A 6,442-nucleotide genomic window follows, 5' to 3' on the forward strand; every position below is an offset into this window, starting at 1 on the left:
CCAGCTTTATCGACAGTCGAAAGTGGGCAGCTGAATTTAGGAGGGGAAGGAATAGTCTTGAGGTTGACACAAAGTCGAGACGTCCTGCAGCTGCCACTACCAAGGAAAACATTGATCGTGTTTACCACATGGTGATAGATGATAGGCAATTGACTATAAATCAAAAAGCCAATGCTATTAGCGAGGCTCACCAATGGAGAAGTTCTTAAGCAGATCAGGCCGAAAATGTCGCGAGAAGCTAGGATCACCAAGCATTGATTGGCATATTTCGGTCATATTATGCGGAGAAAATCCCTGGAGAAGGACATCATGCTCGGAATGGTCAGTGGCAAGAGAGGAAGAGGCCGACCAAGAACCCGCTGGCTTGACACCATCAAGAGAGATACCGGAATGGACATAGCCAATCTGAAAAAAGCGGCCCAGGATAGAACTGACTGGAGGACACTGATCCAACAAGTATCCGAGAGTCGACTTCGACTGAGCGGATAGATAGATAGATTAGCATATGCCGTGAAAGCGTTGAAAATATAATCTCCACAATGAACTTAGCATGACGAAGGTCTCTATTCGATGGGTGCCACGTCTTCTGACACCTGATCAAAAGCGGGAAAATCTGAAACTATTTGGAAGTAGATCCACTTAGTTTCCTTGAATGTGTGTGTGTGTGTGTGTGTCTACATACATACATACATACATACATACATACATACATACATGTGATTATTCAGTTTTATTTCTAGTGTTCTTACCAATAGAGGAGTTGGTTTGTAACTGAGACCCAAGGCTCTTTGACTGGAATTTCAACAATATCAGCGGCGTAATTGTGCAAGTTTGTGTGTATATATGCAATATTTGGATTCAGTGCATCAGCGAATTTGTATGTTTTGTTTTATATATGTATTTTCATGCCGATAATTGCATGTCCAGACATTTATATATATATATATCTCTTATTATAAAAGGCAGATTTTATCTGCCTCCCTTTGGGAGTTATACAAATCTACAATATAGGATTTCTTCAATTACAATTTACCTAGCATTTTTAAGAGTACAAGGCATCGCGTCATGCCAGGTCCAGTTTTTAAAATTTAAACTCCAATTAAGCAAAATTTACAGAAAACTCACATTCTGGTGTGTGTGTCAAATGCTTTTCTTAGTCTGGTTTACACCACACGCAAACGCACACACACAGTGGGCAAGGAATAAAATGAAAGTAATTCACTTACTGTAGTGAGTGATTCTTTCACTCTGCCTCCCACTTCCTCTTTCCACACATAGACACGCAAATATATAAATAAAATTGTAAGCTAACGTGCGTGTGTGTGAGTGTGTGTGTGTGTGTGTGTGTGTGCGCGTGTGTGTGTGTGTGAGGGTGCGTGTGTGTGTGTGCGTGTGCGTGAGTGTGTGACAGGAAAGTTTTTTACGACGAATATAACACCTATATCCAAGTAGCAGAAAGATAAGACAGTAAGGTGTGATTTGAGGGAGATTTGGCTGCTATTTCTGCCATGTAGGTGTCTCCCTCATAGGCTCATACATACATATATACATAGATAAGACAGTAAGGTGTGATTTGGGGGAAATTTGGCTGCTATTTCTACCAGGTCTAGCTACAATGTAGAGGTCCCCCTCATTGGCTCATATATACATACATAAGACAGTAAGGTGTGATTTGAGGGAGATTTGGCTGCTGTTTCTACCAGGTCTGTTAGGCCTTCTCATGTAAACTCAAGCTTTATCATGCCTTGAACATAAGACCAAAGCAGAGAATGTATTCTTTTATTCTTCTGCTTTTTCCAGCCATTGGTCTGTGGCCATGCTGGGGCAATGCCTTGAAGAATTGTAGTTTAATGAATCAACTCCAGTTTTATTTTTGTAAGCATTGTACTTATTCTATCTGTTTCCTTTGTCAAACCACTAGGTGACAGGGATGTAAACAAACCAACATTCGTTGTCAAGCAGTGGTGGAGGACAATCACAAGCACAGACACGCACACACACACACATACATGCATACACATATACACACATACATACATACATGCATATATATATATGTGTGTATATATATATTGCAGCGTGGAAGGTGTTTGTAAGCCATTTAAGAAACACACAAAAACCGTTACATTCACTTCAACATTTAAATTTAATTTGCCAAAATATTTTCGTCGCTTTCAGACCGCGACCTGTTCACTGACAAAAATATCGTGCTAACAGGTCGCGGTCTCAAAGCGACGAAAATATTTTGACAAATTAAATTTAAATGTTGAAGTGAATCTAACGGTTTTTGTGTGTTTCTTAAATGGCTTATAAACACCTTCAACGCTGCAACTGTTTTCGTTCCAGCACACGATCTCAGATCAAGTCACTCTGTAACTATCATCTCTGTAACTATATATATATTTATATATATATATATATATATATGTATATTGGTAAAAACAGTAAGATAACAAAAGAAAGAAAGAGACCTCAATATTATGTAAATAGAGGAAATCTTTATATATAAAAGTGAGGTTGTGTGTCTGTCTCCTACGATTTAGATTCCTAACTACTCCCACATTTTGCGGTGCAGTTTAACCAAAACCGGGTATCTTATAGTCGTGATTCATATCGAGACCGTCTGGGTATTAGCGAGCGTCTACGATGAGTCTACGATTTAAAAAAAATTTACCATCAATTTTTCCCATTGTTAATCCATTTATGACATATATAAGGGAAGTAACTCTCTAAAATTTATTATTAAATCTCAGAACGTAAAAAGCTACAGTAACACCCCTCCCCCTTTGTGGTTAGCCATATTGAGATGGCTATTATACTTTACATCTCTAAAAATGCTTATATAATTATTTCCCTTACAAACCCGAGCAACGCCGGGCGATACTGCTAGTCTTATTATAAAAGGCAGATTTTATCTGCCTCCCTTTGTCAGTTATAGAAATCTACAATATAGGATTTCTTCAATTACAATTTACCTAGCATTTTTAAGAGTAGAATGCATCGGGTCATGCCAGGTCCAGTTTTTAAAATTTAAACTCCAATTAAGCAAAATTTACAGAAAACTCACATTCTGGTGTGTATGTCAAATGCTTTTCTTAATGTGGTTTACACCACACGCACACGCACACACACAGTGTGCAACGAATAAAGCGAAAGTAATTCACTGTGTGTTGACAGGTAGACAATAGAATGCGATGGCGATGTAATATTTGTTTCTGTCTATCACGCTGATAGATACATGAGTAAAATGTATGGCAAGCTAAGAGATAAGAGTGAGTGAAAATGTTCTTGGAAGAGAGTAAATAGCGACAGAGTGATTTGAGGAAGACTAAACTGAAAGTATTTCTATAAAACGGATCACGCATGCTATCAACATAATTTCTCCCACTTTCTCTTTGCAAGTGTACCTTAAACCACTACTCAAAAAATAAAAAAACACAGCAAACAGAAACAAATAAATACATAACGATTTACTCCTCACACAATTTCTTCAATTAGAGTTTACCTAAGATTTTTCAAAGTACTCCATTCGGTCATGCCATAACAAATTTCTTTCAATTTCACCCCCAATTAAGACAAAATTCGAGAAAACTCAATATTTTAACATTTCACTCCGAAAGCATTGATGTACATGTGTGCGTGCGTGAGTGTGTGTGTGTGTGTGTGTTTGATGGGTTGTGCGACACAGAAAGTGTGGTGTGTAAGTGAAGTGCTTTTGTTAGTGTGTGTAAAGAGACAGAGAGAGTGAAAGACAGAAATAACTGAACTTTTTTTATTCACTTTTTCTAGTGAGTGACTGAGAGAGAAAAGAGAGAGAGAGGTTATGTATGTATATATGTATGTATGGCTTCAGTGACACACACACACAAAAACACATACCTACGTACACCTAAAGCACGCACGCACACACAAGCGGAGCGCGAACTTCAAAATTTTGGTAGTATTAATTTGCGAGCGTACTTCTAAGCGCGCGTAATTGAAAGTTTTCACTATGATATCATCACGTGCGAAAAAATTCGAAGGGTTTTGAACAATTGAAATACAGATGTCACGCCTGTATTGAAACCATTGCTAAGCTGCCGTAATTGCTTAATTAAGACTTTGTTTAAATTGAAAGGGGCAAATATGTGACGAGGTTGAAAAAAATACCCCAGAAAAAAAAATGTACTGCTGGTATCTATATAATTCACTACTATTTTGCTACAATGTCATGAAAAAGAAAAAATTTAGGTATGTACAACATATATTATACATTTTTTATATTCATTCAACGAAAATAAACAAATCGAATTCGCCACCTCCTTTTCCCCGTTCGCGTTTGTGTAAAAAAAATTATTATTTAAGTTTTATCTCTATATAAAGCTAAAGTTGTCTGTGTGCGCCACGTTTGGTAACCTTCAACTAACACTATCTCCTCCGAGACCCTGCGGCGCAAGTTGACCAAAATTGAGAGTATGATAGAAGAAGGGTTGCTCTTCCTTCCGTAGAACATAAAATTCAAATCGGACCATGTTAACACCAAAAATTATTTACATCAAAAAGATGCTTTTTTCTATGAAAATCCCTATTTTTTACGATTTTTTCACTGCTGTGTCGCCACTTTTCGGTGTATTTCGACCAGAAAAATGTTCACAAAATTTTTACTTTTCAAAATTACAATTCCAGCGGGTCGAAACAAACCCGAGCAACGCCGGGCGATACTGCTAGTATATGTATGTATGTATGTATGTATGTATGTATGTATGTATGTATGTATGTATGTATGTATGTATGTATGTATATATGCACTTAAATGATAAACTTTTGGGAAGTTTTACAAATTTTGACAGTTCTGGTGATGGCCTGTATCCGTAATCTAATTAACTTTCTCCTTTCTGGTCTTGAGAGATCTAATTTTTCAAGATTGATGCTGAGGCTGTTTGTTACATATTTTAGAGTCCTTTCGGGGTCAATAAATAAAGTACCAGTTACGCACTGGGGTCGATGTAGTTGACTTAATCCCTTTGTCTGTCTTTGTTTGTTCCCTCTATGTTTAGCCCCTTGTGGGCAATAAAGAAATATATTTTAGAGTCCCAATAATTACAGGTATAAATCTAAATTTGTAATCCGAATGGAGTAGCTGTAAATTTCTCAAAAGTTTAGCGTAGATGTTTTCCTTTTCACTAATCATTAGCTTTATGTTGACATTTGCTGGGTAACCGATTTCACGGCAATACATAGTTTCTCTCCTTTTTTCCAAATCACTATATCCGGTATAATATATTTGCATTTTATTGAAGTTTGCACTGAGATATTCCACCCGTGATCTTCCATATTATGAGTGGTTATGGCCTCTACAGCAGTATGAGTTCTTATCTCTTTGGCCTAGGATTATCCTTCCGACAGATTTCATTGTACAGCATCTTGGTTACATCATGTCTCTTCAGTAGATAACAACAGGATGGCAGTTTTCGACAACTGCTTATGGTGTGGGTGATATCTTTGGAGTTAACGCCACAAAGTCTGCATCGGTTATCACATTTTCATGTTTTTCCCGTGTCTCTATCCCTTTTGTTAGTTAGGAATTCGGTTGTTAATTATTGTTCTTAGATTGCAAATGAATACACTTCAAAATGGAAGTAAATAATCAGTTGTCGGTCCACGATAGATTACTTTGATTATCAATGTTGCGGTAATCTTATAGCTTTCTGCTTAATATGCACTAATTCTTTCATCTGACAATACTTTCTGGTAGAGTCGTGCAGCGCCTTTAGGCTTATATTCAAGGTTTTCAGACGGGGAATGTTTCTCGAAAGGCTGCTTTCCAAGTCTCTCTACCTTATGTATGCAAACTTGATCAAGGGATGCTCTTTGACATTTGACGGTCTAAGATGTTGCCGAAGGGATATGATGTGACATTCAAAAGCAATATGGGTCGATGTTAAGCCTCTGCCTCCTTATTTTTGTTTTAAGCAGAGGCGATCAATGTCATTGTTGATGTGAAAATTATTTGTGCTGGTCAGTATTTTCTGGGTTTTCTCATCAAGCGGCCAATCAAGCAGCCCTCAAATGTTGGTAGAGTACTAGTGCTGCAAACATCTTGTGGGTCATTGTTTTATTGAATGTAGAGAGTTTTGAAGTGTGTGTTGCGTGTGTATGTGCGTGCGCGTGCGCGTGCATGCGTGCGTACGTGAGTGCGTGCGGGTACTTGCGTGTAAATTTGTATGTGCGTGCTTTTATGTTTTTTATGGACTAGATGCGCTTTTCTATCTTAATAGTATCTTAATACCCCAGAACAGTGGCGGCTCGTGTAAAGGCACTTCGGAACTGTAGCTCCCCCTATTTCCTCTCGATATTATCGATAACATTCTATATAATGAATCCTGTTTTCTCTGTAATGTCAGTAGCCATCCCCTAGTTTATGAAAAAAAATACAAAAATCCTTATATAGAACTGTACGCTT

Source organism: Octopus sinensis, linkage group LG7 (assembly GCF_006345805.1).
Source record: "Octopus sinensis linkage group LG7, ASM634580v1, whole genome shotgun sequence".
In the NCBI taxonomy this organism is placed as follows: Eukaryota; Metazoa; Mollusca; class Cephalopoda; order Octopoda; family Octopodidae; genus Octopus; species Octopus sinensis.